This window comes from Apis florea, unplaced genomic scaffold (assembly GCF_048593485.1).
Source record: "Apis florea isolate Af1SG1 unplaced genomic scaffold, ASM4859348v1 contig_2357_pilon, whole genome shotgun sequence".
NCBI lineage: Eukaryota > Metazoa > Arthropoda > Insecta > Hymenoptera > Apidae > Apis > Apis florea.
In genome coordinates, this window is record NW_028256567.1 from 1 (window position 1) to 13714 (window position 13714).

Consider the following 13714-nt stretch of genomic DNA (forward strand, 5'->3'; position numbering starts at 1 on the left):
AAAATTTTAAAAAGAATGTGAGAATGTTCAAAATAACAACAAAACTAGCAAAATTAATATGGATACAAATATGGATACGCGAGATTTATATTTATTTATATTTTAAAATTATTATCATATTATTATTATTATTATTATAATTATTATTATTATTATTATTTTTATTATAATTATGGTTATTATTATTATTGTTATTATTATTATTGTTAATATTGTTATAATTATTACTATTATTGTTATATAAGCGATTGTTAGTTTTATAATATAAATTTGTGAAAATATTTAAAAGTGAAAAATAATTAAATTATTCACACTTTCACACTTTCAAATTATTGAAATAATATAGACATAAGAAAATTCCAACACTTCATTAAACACTTATTAAATTTTAATATTACTCTTTATTCTTTATCTCATCCACGATTCGTATTTCATTTTCATTTTTTTTAATGTCAAATTTTAAACGGTAGTAGGATGGTTATAATATTTTCGTATGTAGGTTATAAACATTAAGGTTACGTATTATTTGTTCATTACTATTTCTTTCAATTATACGTTTAATCTCTATATTTTATAATTTGTATTGTATTTTTAAATTGCTATTATTATAATTATATAAATACATATATGAACATATCACGAAATATAAATTCACAAGAAAATTGTATTAGTAGTAAAGTAGATACACGTGACGACAGAAAACGCCATTTAAACTAAATAACGTATATTATACATTTTAGCTTAATATTATAATATCATTCGAAAGTTAAAGTATCATATATATTTACAACATATCTCATTGTTATGAATTAATAATTTAGCACAGCTGTTAACAATATTATTTTAACATAATTTGTTATATATTCGGTTAATATTAAATTAGTTAACAAATATATTGTATCGTGAATTTTCAATTTACCGATCGAGAAATACCGGATTTCGCTAATACCAGATAATATAAACGATCGTTTTTCATAAAAATATCAATTATTTATTATATCAAAAAATCATTCTTACCTCTTTTTTTCTTTTTTCTTTTCTTTTCTTTCATTATTTTTTTCAATTGAGATGAACCTTTATAAAAGAATACAATATATATCGTATATATGTATATATGTATACACACATACGTAAAATACCATCAATTATTTTAATTCTTTAAAATTAATTTAAAGAATTACTACTACGTGAAGACGAAATACTTCTCTTGATTTAAATTTAATCCATTATACCTAAAAATTTATTTATTCTTTTATTACTTTTTATTAACTTGCGAATAAAAAATTTATATATACCGTTGGTATATACACACAAGTTTTCATTCACTTTATACAAAAATTCAATTAAATTTGTGTTATCGATATCAATCATAATTTTATATTTTATATAAAATATATTGGGAGTATAATAACAGGATACCATTTCTTTATTATGGAATATCATTTCCACAAGTAGTGGAATCAATTTCTCAATATTTCAATATTATTTTCCTATTCTCTTAGAATAATTTCATTTCATTTCAGTCAATGATTATAGATAAAAGAAAATTTTAAGTCATAAAATATTTATACGTTGTTACGCGCACCTAAGAACGGATTGGATGAATTATTTTTTTGTAAAAATATACAAATACTTATTACACAAAAATCATTCACACTGTTAACTGTGTCTTAATTCAATAATATATTAATATAATTCAATATTTAATCTTATGATTTTATGAAAACTTACATGACACTTAAAAACACTAGGATCCAAACTTCCTTCACGGCTTTCGCAACAAAACACAATGCACAGTGTATTGTGAAACGAGCTTTGTCATTTCATTACAAATTGCTGCATTTCTTAACGGCAATTGAACAAATCCACCATAATCTGGACATCCAATTCTCCAAATCTTCCGCAGAAAAAACTTGAACAAAATTTTAAAAAGAATGTGAGAATGTTCAAAATAACAACAAAACTAGCAAAATTAATATGGATACAAATATGGATACGCGAGATTTATATTTATTTATATTTTAAAATTATTATCATATTATTATTATTATTATTATAATTATTATTATTATTATTATTTTTATTATAATTATGGTTATTATTATTATTGTTATTATTATTATTGTTAATATTGTTATAATTATTACTATTATTGTTATATAAGCGATTGTTAGTTTTATAATATAAATTTGTGAAAATATTTAAAAGTGAAAAATAATTAAATTATTCACACTTTCACACTTTCAAATTATTGAAATAATATAGACATAAGAAAATTCCAACACTTCATTAAACACTTATTAAATTTTAATATTACTCTTTATTCTTTATCTCATCCACGATTCGTATTTCATTTTCATTTTTTTTAATGTCAAATTTTAAACGGTAGTAGGATGGTTATAATATTTTCGTATGTAGGTTATAAACATTAAGGTTACGTATTATTTGTTCATTACTATTTCTTTCAATTATACGTTTAATCTTTATATTTTATAATTTGTATTGTATTTTTAAATTGCTATTATTATAATTATATAAATACATATATGAACATATCACGAAATATAAATTCACAAGAAAATTGTATTAGTAGTAAAGTAGATACACGTGACGACAGAAAACGCCATTTAAACTAAATAACGTATATTATACATTTTAGCTTAATATTATAATATCATTCGAAAGTTAAAGTATCATATATATTTACAACATATCTCATTGTTATGAATTAATAATTTAGCACAGCTGTTAACAATATTATTTTAACATAATTTGTTATATATTCGGTTAATATTAAATTAGTTAACAAATATATTGTATCGTGAATTTTCAATTTACCGATCGAGAAATACCGGATTTCGCTAATACCAGATAATATAAACGATCGTTTTTCATAAAAATATCAATTATTTATTATATCAAAAAATCATTCTTACCTCTTTTTTTCTTTTTTCTTTTCTTTTCTTTCATTATTTTTTTCAATTGAGATGAACCTTTATAAAAGAATACAATATATATCGTATATATGTATATATGTATACACACATACGTAAAATACCATCAATTATTTTAATTCTTTAAAATTAATTTAAAGAATTACTACTACGTGAAGACGAAATACTTCTCTTAATTTAAATTTAATCCATTATACCTAAAAATTTATTTATTCTTTTATTACTTTTTATTAACTTGCGAATAAAAAATTTATATATACCGTTGGTATATACACACAAGTTTTCATTCACTTTATACAAAAATTCAATTAAATTTGTGTTATCGATATCAATCATAATTTTATATTTTATATAAAATATATTGGGAGTATAATAACAGGATACCATTTCTTTATTATGGAATATCATTTCCACAAGTAGTGGAATCAATTTCTCAATATTTCAATATTATTTTCCTATTCTCTTAGAATAATTTCATTTCATTTCAGTCAATGATTATAGATAAAAGAAAATTTTAAGTCATAAAATATTTATACGTTGTTACGCGCAGCTAAGAACGGATTGGATGAATTATTTTTTTGTAAAAATATACAAATACTTATTACACAAAAATCATTCACACTGTTAACTGTGTCTTAATTCAATAATATATTAATATAATTCAATATTTAATCTTATGATTTTATGAAAACTTACATGACACTTAAAAACACTAGGATCCAAACTTCCTTCACGGCTTTCGCAACAAAACACAATGCACAGTGTATTGTGAAACGAGCTTTGTCATTTCATTACAAATTGCTGCATTTCTTAACGGCAATTGAACAAATCCACCATAATCTGGACATCCAATTCTCCAAATCTTCCGCAGAAAAAACTTGAAAAAAAATTTTAAAAAGAATGTGAGAACGTTCAAAATAACAACAAAACTAGCAAAATTAATATGGATACAAATATGGATACGCGAGATTTATATTTATTTATATTTTAAAATTATTATCATATTATTATTATTATTATTATAATTATTATTATTATTATTATTTTTATTATAATTATGGTTATTATTATTATTGTTATTATTATTATTGTTAATATTGTTATAATTATTACTATTATTGTTATATAAGCGATTGTTAGTTTTATAATATAAATTTGTGAAAATATTTAAAAGTGAAAAATAATTAAATTATTCACACTTTCACACTTTCAAATTATTGAAATAATATAGACATAAGAAAATTCCAACACTTCATTAAACACTTATTAAATTTTAATATTACTCTTTATTCTTTATCTCATCCACGATTCGTATTTCATTTTCATTTTTTTTAATGTCAAATTTTAAACGGTAGTAGGATGGTTATAATATTTTCGTATGTAGGTTATAAACATTAAGGTTACGTATTATTTGTTCATTACTATTTCTTTCAATTATACGTTTAATCTTTATATTTTATAATTTGTATTGTATTTTTAAATTGCTATTATTATAATTATATAAATACATATATGAACATATCACGAAATATAAATTCACAAGAAAATTGTATTAGTAGTAAAGTAGATACACGTGACGACAGAAAACGCCATTTAAACTAAATAACGTATATTATACATTTTAGCTTAATATTATAATATCATTCGAAAGTTAAAGTATCATATATATTTACAACATATCTCATTGTTATGAATTAATAATTTAGCACAGCTGTTAACAATATTATTTTAACATAATTTGTTATATATTCGGTTAATATTAAATTAGTTAACAAATATATTGTATCGTGAATTTTCAATTTACCGATCGAGAAATACCGGATTTCGCTAATACCAGATAATATAAACGATCGTTTTTCATAAAAATATCAATTATTTATTATATCAAAAAATCATTCTTACCTCTTTTTTTCTTTTTTCTTTTCTTTTCTTTCATTATTTTTTTCAATTGAGATGAACCTTTATAAAAGAATACAATATATATCGTATATATGTATATATGTATACACACATACGTAAAATACCATCAATTATTTTAATTCTTTAAAATTAATTTAAAGAATTACTACTACGTGAAGACGAAATACTTCTCTTGATTTAAATTTAATCCATTATACCTAAAAATTTATTTATTCTTTTATTACTTTTTATTAACTTGCGAATAAAAAATTTATATATACCGTTGGTATATACACACAAGTTTTCATTCACTTTATACAAAAATTCAATTAAATTTGTGTTATCGATATCAATCATAATTTTATATTTTATATAAAATATATTGGGAGTATAATAACAGGATACCATTTCTTTATTATGGAATATCATTTCCACAAGTAGTGGAATCAATTTCTCAATATTTCAATATTATTTTCCTATTCTCTTAGAATAATTTCATTTCATTTCAGTCAATGATTATAGATAAAAGAAAATTTTAAGTCATAAAATATTTATACGTTGTTACGCGCACCTAAGAACGGATTGGATGAATTATTTTTTTGTAAAAATATACAAATACTTATTACACAAAAATCATTCACACTGTTAACTGTGTCTTAATTCAATAATATATTAATATAATTCAATATTTAATCTTATGATTTTATGAAAACTTACATGACACTTAAAAACACTAGGATCCAAACTTCCTTCACGGCTTTCGCAACAAAACACAATGCACAGTGTATTGTGAAACGAGCTTTGTCATTTCATTACAAATTGCTGCATTTCTTAACGGCAATTGAACAAATCCACCATAATCTGGACATCCAATTCTCCAAATCTTCCGCAGAAAAAACTTGAACAAAATTTTAAAAAGAATGTGAGAATGTTCAAAATAACAACAAAACTAGCAAAATTAATATGGATACAAATATGGATACGCGAGATTTATATTTATTTATATTTTAAAATTATTATCATATTATTATTATTATTATTATAATTATTATTATTATTATTATTTTTATTATAATTATGGTTATTATTATTATTATTATTATTATTGTTATTATTATTATTATTATTACTATTATTGTTATATAAGCGATTGTTAGTTTTATAATATAAATTTGTGAAAATATTTAAAAGTGAAAAATAATTAAATTATTCACACTTTCACACTTTCAAATTATTGAAATAATATAGACATAAGAAAATTCCAACACTTCATTAAACACTTATTAAATTTTAATATTACTCTTTATTCTTTATCTCATCCACGATTCGTATTTCATTTTCATTTTTTTTAATGTCAAATTTTAAACGGTAGTAGGATGGTTATAATATTTTCGTATGTAGGTTATAAACATTAAGGTTACGTATTATTTGTTCATTACTATTTCTTTCAATTATACGTTTAATCTTTATATTTTATAATTTGTATTGTATTTTTAAATTGCTATTATTATAATTATATAAATACATATATGAACATATCACGAAATATAAATTCACAAGAAAATTGTATTAGTAGTAAAGTAGATACACGTGACGACAGAAAACGCCATTTAAACTAAATAACGTATATTATACATTTTAGCTTAATATTATAATATCATTCGAAAGTTAAAGTATCATATATATTTACAACATATCTCATTGTTATGAATTAATAATTTAGCACAGCTGTTAACAATATTATTTTAACATAATTTGTTATATATTCGGTTAATATTAAATTAGTTAACAAATATATTGTATCGTGAATTTTCAATTTACCGATCGAGAAATACCGGATTTCGCTAATACCAGATAATATAAACGATCGTTTTTCATAAAAATATCAATTATTTATTATATCAAAAAATCATTCTTACCTCTTTTTTTCTTTTTTCTTTTCTTTTCTTTCATTATTTTTTTCAATTGAGATGAACCTTTATAAAAGAATACAATATATATCGTATATATGTATATATGTATACACACATACGTAAAATACCATCAATTATTTTAATTCTTTAAAATTAATTTAAAGAATTACTACTACGTGAAGACGAAATACTTCTCTTGATTTAAATTTAATCCATTATACCTAAAAATTTATTTAATTTAATTTAATTTAATAATTTAATTGTTATGAAGTCAATGATATATGAAATTGCCACAGTTCTAAAATATGCAAAAATTTGAAAAATCTGATATTTCATAAGAGGTTTATGAGTTTCTCAAAATGATTATTTAACAATACTTCAGAATTCAAGAAATAGGAGAAGATATTGTCGTAATTAAGATTTTCCATCTGAAATTTACAATTTTCTGTAGAATCTATTTCTTTCTTTAGGATTAATAAAAAATTGCCAATTTCATGCAAAAATAACATTATCATAGGATTTTAGATTCGAAATGATTGGATAATTGCGTTTTTAATGCCTAAAAGGTATAAATTTTGTAAAAAATGATAATTCAACGAGGAATTCGAAATGTATGTATATGAAAACTACAATACTACAGAAATGGATGCATTTACTGCAAAAATTTAGATTTTTAAATAGTAAATTACAATTTTCTATACAATCGATTTCAAACTGCAAGATTCATCGAAAACGGCGATTTCATGCAAGAATAGCGTAATCACTTGCGTTTCGATTCGAAATGATGTGGAATCGCATTTTTGTTTCCAAAACATATAAATTTTGTAAAAAAATGATAATTAAACACAGTATTCGAAATGTATGTGCAAGAAAATTTCAATATGACAAGAGGCGATGAATATTCTGCTGTATTTAGATTTTCAAACAGAAAACTACAATTTTCAACAAAAACAATTTCTCAGGACATGATTCACAGAGAATAGGCTATTTCATGCATGAGCATAAATATCTGAAACTTAACGAATCGAAAAAACGTGGAACCGCGTTTTGTTGCCAAAACTTGAAAATCTTGTAAAAATTGATATTTTAACATAGGATTCGAAATGTATGAGCAAGAAAACTACAGTATGATAGGAATCGACGAATATCATGCAAAAATTTAGATTTATGAACAGTAAACTAAAATTTTCTTTGAAATAGATTTCAAATTGCAAGATTCATCGAAAATAGACGATTTCATGCAAGAACAGCAAAAGCTGGTGGTTTTCGTTACGAAATGATGAGGAATAGAGTTTTCATGCAAGACATACATAATCCTGCCTTAAGAATGATGCCTTAAGATGCCTTAAGAAACGAAATGATGTGGTATCGCATGATTTTTGGTAAATGAATATCTAAAATTGAAATCGTTTTTTGTAAAAAATTGTAGTTTACAGTACAAAAATCATAATTTTTTATGAAAAGAGAAAATTCCTGTCATACCGATCTTTTTTTGCACATACATTTCGATTCATATGTTGAAATATCTGTTTTATAAAATTTTCAAGTTTGTGCACCAAAAATGCGATTTCACATCATTTCGAAACGAAACGCAACAGATTACGCTGTTCTCGCATGAAATCGCCTGGTTTCGATAAATTTTGCAATTTGAAAACAAATTTGAAGAAAATTGTAGATTGGCACTGGAAAATATAAATTTTTGCATAATATTCGACGATTCCTATCAAACTGTAGTTGTCTAGTCCAAATGTTTCGATTCTTCTGTTGAAATGACAGTTTTTAAAAATTTCGAGTTTTGACAACGAAAATGGGGTTCCACATCATTTCAAATCAAAAAGAACCAGAATGCGCTAATCTTACATGAAAACTCTATTTCACGAAATGCATCAAAATAAGCTGTTCTAGCATAAAATCGTCTGGTTTCGAAGAAAGTTGCAGTTTGAAATCAAATTTGTAGAATAGTACTGGAAAACATATATTTTTGCATATATTTTGTCGATTCCTAACAAACTGTACTTGTCTAGTAAAACAAATCGAATCGTGTGTTGAAATGTCAGTTTTTACGAAATATTTACGTTTTAGCAACAAAAATGCGATTCCACATCATTTCGAATCGAAATGCATCAGAATAAGCTGTTCTTCCATTAAAACTCTATGTCACATCTTTTCGAATCGAAATGCATCAGAATAAGTTGTTCTTGCATGAAATCGTCGGTTTCGATGAATGTTGCAGTTTGAAATCAAATTTGTAGAATAGTACTGGAAAACATATATTTTTGCATAAATTTTGTCGATTCCTACCAAACTTTACTTGTCTAGTACAAACAAATCGAATCGTGTGTTGAAATGTCAGTTTTTACGAAATACTTACGTTTTAGCAACAATAATGCGATTCCACATCATTTCGAATCGAAAAGCACCAGAATAAGCTGTTCTTGCATGAAAACTCTATTTCACATCATTTCGAATCGAAATGCATTAGAATACGTTGTTCTTGCATGAAATCGTCGGTTTCGATGAATGTTGCAGTTTAAAATCAAATTTGTAGAATAGTACTGCAAAACATATATTTTTGCATATATTTTGTCGATTCCTAACAAACTGTACTTGTCTAGTAAAACAAATCGAATCATGTGTTGAAATGTCAGTTTTTACGAAATACTTACGTTTTAGCAACAATAATGCGATTCCACATCATTTCGAATCGAAAAGCACCAGAATACGATGTTCTTGCATGAAAACTCCATTTCACACCATTACAAATCGAAGTGCATCAGAATATGCTGTTCTAGCATAAAATCGTCGCTTTCGATGAATTTTGCTGTTTTAAATCAAATTTGTAGAATAGTACTGGAAAATATATTTTTGCATAAATTTTGTTGATTCCTAACAAACATTATCTGTCTAGTACAAACAAATCGAATCGTGTGTTGAAATGTCAGTTTTTACGAAATACTTACGTTTTGCCAACAAAAATGAGATTCCACATCATTTCGAATCGAAATGCATCAAAATAAGCTATTATAGCATAAAATCGTCTGGTTTCGAAGAAAGTTGCAGTTTGAAATCAAATTTGTAGAATAGTACGGGAAAACATATTTTTGCATAAATTTTGTCGATTCCTACCAAACTGTACTGGGATAGTAAAACAAATCGAATCGTGTGTTGAAATGTCAGTTTTAACGAAATACTTACGTTTTAGCAACAAAAATGCGATTCCATATCATTTCGAATCGAAATGCATTAGAATACGTTGTTCTTGCATGAAATAGTCGGATTCGATGAATGTTGGAGTTTGAAATCAAATTTGTAGAATAGTACTGGAAAACATATATTTTTGCATAAATTTTGTCGATTCCTACCAAACTTTACTTGTCTAGTACAAACAAATCGAATCGTGCGTTGAAATGTCAGTTATTAGTAAATACTTACGTTTTAGCAACAATAATGCGATTCCACATCATTTCGAATCGAAAAGCACCAGAATACGCTGTTCTTGCATGTAAACTCTATTTCACACCATTTCGAATCGAAATGCATCAGAATACGCTGTTCTATCATAAAATCGTGGCTTTCGAAAAAAGTTGCAGTTTGAAATCTAATTTGTAGAATAGTACTGGAAAACATATATTTTTGCATAAATTTTGTCGATTCCTACCAAACATTACTTGTCTAGTACAAACAAATCGAATCGTGTGTTGAAATGTCAGTTTTTACGAAATACCTACGTTTTAGCAACAAAAATGAGATTCCACATCATTTCGAATCGAATTGCACCAAAATAAGCTGTCTAGCATAAAATCGTCTGGTTTCGAAGAAAGTTGCAGTTTGAAATCAAATTTGTAGAATAGTACTGGAAAACATATATTTTTGCATAAATTTTGTAGATTCCTACCAAACTGTACTTGTGTAGTAAAACAAATCGAATCGTGTGTTGAAATCTCAGTTTTTACGAAATACTGACGTTTTAGCAACTATAATGCGAATCAACATAATTTCGAATCGGAAAGCACCAAAATACGCTCTTCTTGCATGAAATCGTCGGTTTCGATGAATGTTGAAGTTTAAAATCAAATTTGTAGAATAATACTGGAAAACATATATTTTTGCATAAATTTTGTCGTTTTCTACCATTTATTACTAGTCTAGTACAAACAAATCGAATCGTGTGTTGAAATGTCAGTTTTTACGAAATACTTACGTTTTGCCAACAAAAATGAGATTCCACATCATTTCGAATCGAAATGCATCACAATAAGCTGTTCTTGCATTAAAACTCTATTTCACATCTTTTCGAATCGAAATGCATCAGAACACGTTGTTCTTGCATGAAATCGTCGGTTTCGATGAATGTTGCAGTTTGAAATCAAATTTGTAGAATAGTACTGGAAAACATATATTTTTGCATATATTTTGTTGATTCCTACCAAACATTATCTGTCTAGTACAAACAAATCGAATCGGGTGTTGAAATGTCAGTTTTTACGAAATACTTACGTTTTGCCAACAAAAATGAGATTCCACATCATTTCGTATCGAAATGCATCAAAATAAGCTGTTATGGCATAAAATCGTCTGATTTCGAAGAAAGTTGCAGTTTGAAATCAAATTTGTAGAATAATACTGGAAAACATATATTTTTGCATATACTTTGTCGATTCCTACAAAACATTACTTGTCCAGAACAAACAAATCGAATCGTGCGTTGAAATGTCAGTTTTTACGAAATATTTATGTTTTGCAAACAAAAATGAGATTCCACATCATTTCGAATCGAATTGCTTCAAAATAAGCTGTTCTAGCATAAAATCGTCTGGTTTCGAAGAAAGTTGCAGTTTGAAATCAAATTTGTAGAATAGTACTAGAAAACATATATTTTTGCATATATTTTGTTGATTCCTACCAAACATTATCTGTCTAGTACAAACAAATCGAATCGGGTGTTGAAATGTCAGTTTTTACGAAATACTTACGTTTTGCCAACAAAAATGAGATTCCACATCATTTCGAATCGAAATGCATCACAATAAGCTGTTCTTGCATTAAAACTCTATTTCACATCTTTTCGAATCGAAATGCATCAGAACACGTTGTTCTTGCATGAAATCGTCTGTTTCGATGAATGTTGCAGTTTAAAATCTAATTTGTAGAGTAGAACTGGAAAACATATATTTTTGCATAAATTATGTCGATTTCTACCATTTATTACTTGTCTAGTACAAACAAATCGAATCGTGTGTTGAAATGTCAGTTTTTACGAAATACTTACGTTTTGCCAACAAAATTGAGATTCCACATCATTTCGAATCGAAATGCATCAGAACACGTTGTTCTTGCATGAATTCGTCGGTTTCGTTGAATGTTGCAGTTTGAAATCAAATTTGTAGAATAGAACTGGAAAACATATATTTTTGCATATATTTTGTCGATTCCTAACAAACTGTACTTGTCTAGTAAAACAAATCGAATCGTGTGTTGAAATGTCAGTTTTTACGAAATATTTACGTTTTAGCAACAAAAATGCGATTCCACATCATTTCGAATCGAAATGCATCAGAATAAGCTGTTCTTCCATTAAAACTCTATGTCACATCTTTTCGAATCGAAATGCATCAGAATAAGTTGTTCTTGCATGAAATCGTCGGTTTCGATGAATGTTGCAGTTTGAAATCAAATTTGTAGAATAGTACTGGAAAACATATATTTTTGCATAAATTTTGTCGATTCCTACCAAACTTTACTTGTCTAGTACAAACAAATCGAATCGTGTGTTGAAATGTCAGTTTTTACGAAATACTTACGTTTTAGCAACAATAATGCGATTCCACATCATTTCGAATCGAAAAGCACCAGAATAAGCTGTTCTTGCATGAAAACTCTATTTCACATCATTTCGAATCGAAATGCATTAGAATACGTTGTTCTTGCATGAAATCGTCGGTTTCGATGAATGTTGCAGTTTAAAATCAAATTTGTAGAATAGTACTGCAAAACATATATTTTTGCATATATTTTGTCGATTCCTAACAAACTGTACTTGTCTAGTAAAACAAATCGAATCATGTGTTGAAATGTCAGTTTTTACGAAATACTTACGTTTTAGCAACAATAATGCGATTCCACATCATTTCGAATCGAAAAGCACCAGAATACGATGTTCTTGCATGAAAACTCCATTTCACACCATTACAAATCGAAGTGCATCAGAATATGCTGTTCTAGCATAAAATCGTCGCTTTCGATGAATTTTGCTGTTTTAAATCAAATTTGTAGAATAGTACTGGAAAATATATTTTTGCATAAATTTTGTTGATTCCTAACAAACATTATCTGTCTAGTACAAACAAATCGAATCGTGTGTTGAAATGTCAGTTTTTACGAAATACTTACGTTTTGCCAACAAAAATGAGATTCCACATCATTTCGAATCGAAATGCATCAAAATAAGCTATTATAGCATATAATCGTCTGGTTTCGAAGAAAGTTGCAGTTTGAAATCAAATTTGTAGAATAGTACGGGAAAACATATTTTTGCATAAATTTTGTCGATTCCTACCAAACTGTACTGGGATAGTAAAACAAATCGAATCGTGTGTTGAAATGTCAGTTTTAACGAAATACTTACGTTTTAGCAACAAAAATGCGATTCCACATCATTTCGAATCGAAATGCATCAGAATAAGCTGTTCTTGCATTAAAACTCTATTTCACATCTTATCGAATCGAAATACATCAGAATAAGATGTTCAAGCATAAAATTGTCTGGTTTCGATGAATGCTGAAGTTTGAAAGCAAATTTGTAGAATAGTACTGGAAAATATATTTTTGCATAAATTTTGTCAATTCCTACCAAACATTACTTGTCTAGTACAAACAAATCGAATCTTGTGTTGAAATGTCAGTTTTTACGAAATACTTACGTTTTAGCAACAAAAATGCGATTCCATA

The 13714-nt window shown here is 25.8% G+C and overlaps 1 long non-coding RNA gene across 11 annotated transcripts; it reads right to left on the bottom strand.

Annotated features, from left to right (window-relative positions):
- Positions 1-212: 212 nt before the first annotated feature.
- Positions 213-6981, bottom strand: LOC147658045 (uncharacterized). 11 transcript variants are annotated; one of them, XR_015291241.1, is made up of 10 exons: positions 6773-6981; positions 5571-5751; positions 5135-5424; positions 4857-5071; positions 3651-3831; positions 3339-3504; positions 2937-3151; positions 1732-1912; positions 1296-1585; positions 1081-1232 (listed from the first exon to the last, which is right to left on the bottom strand). It is a non-coding gene; the product is annotated as an uncharacterized LOC147658045 (long non-coding RNA). The 11 variants fall into 11 exon arrangements; XR_015291239.1 differs by having other exon boundaries at positions 3215-3504; XR_015291235.1 differs by lacking the exon at positions 3339-3504 and having other exon boundaries at positions 5259-5424.
- Between the last annotated feature and the right edge of the window lie 6733 nt (positions 6982-13714).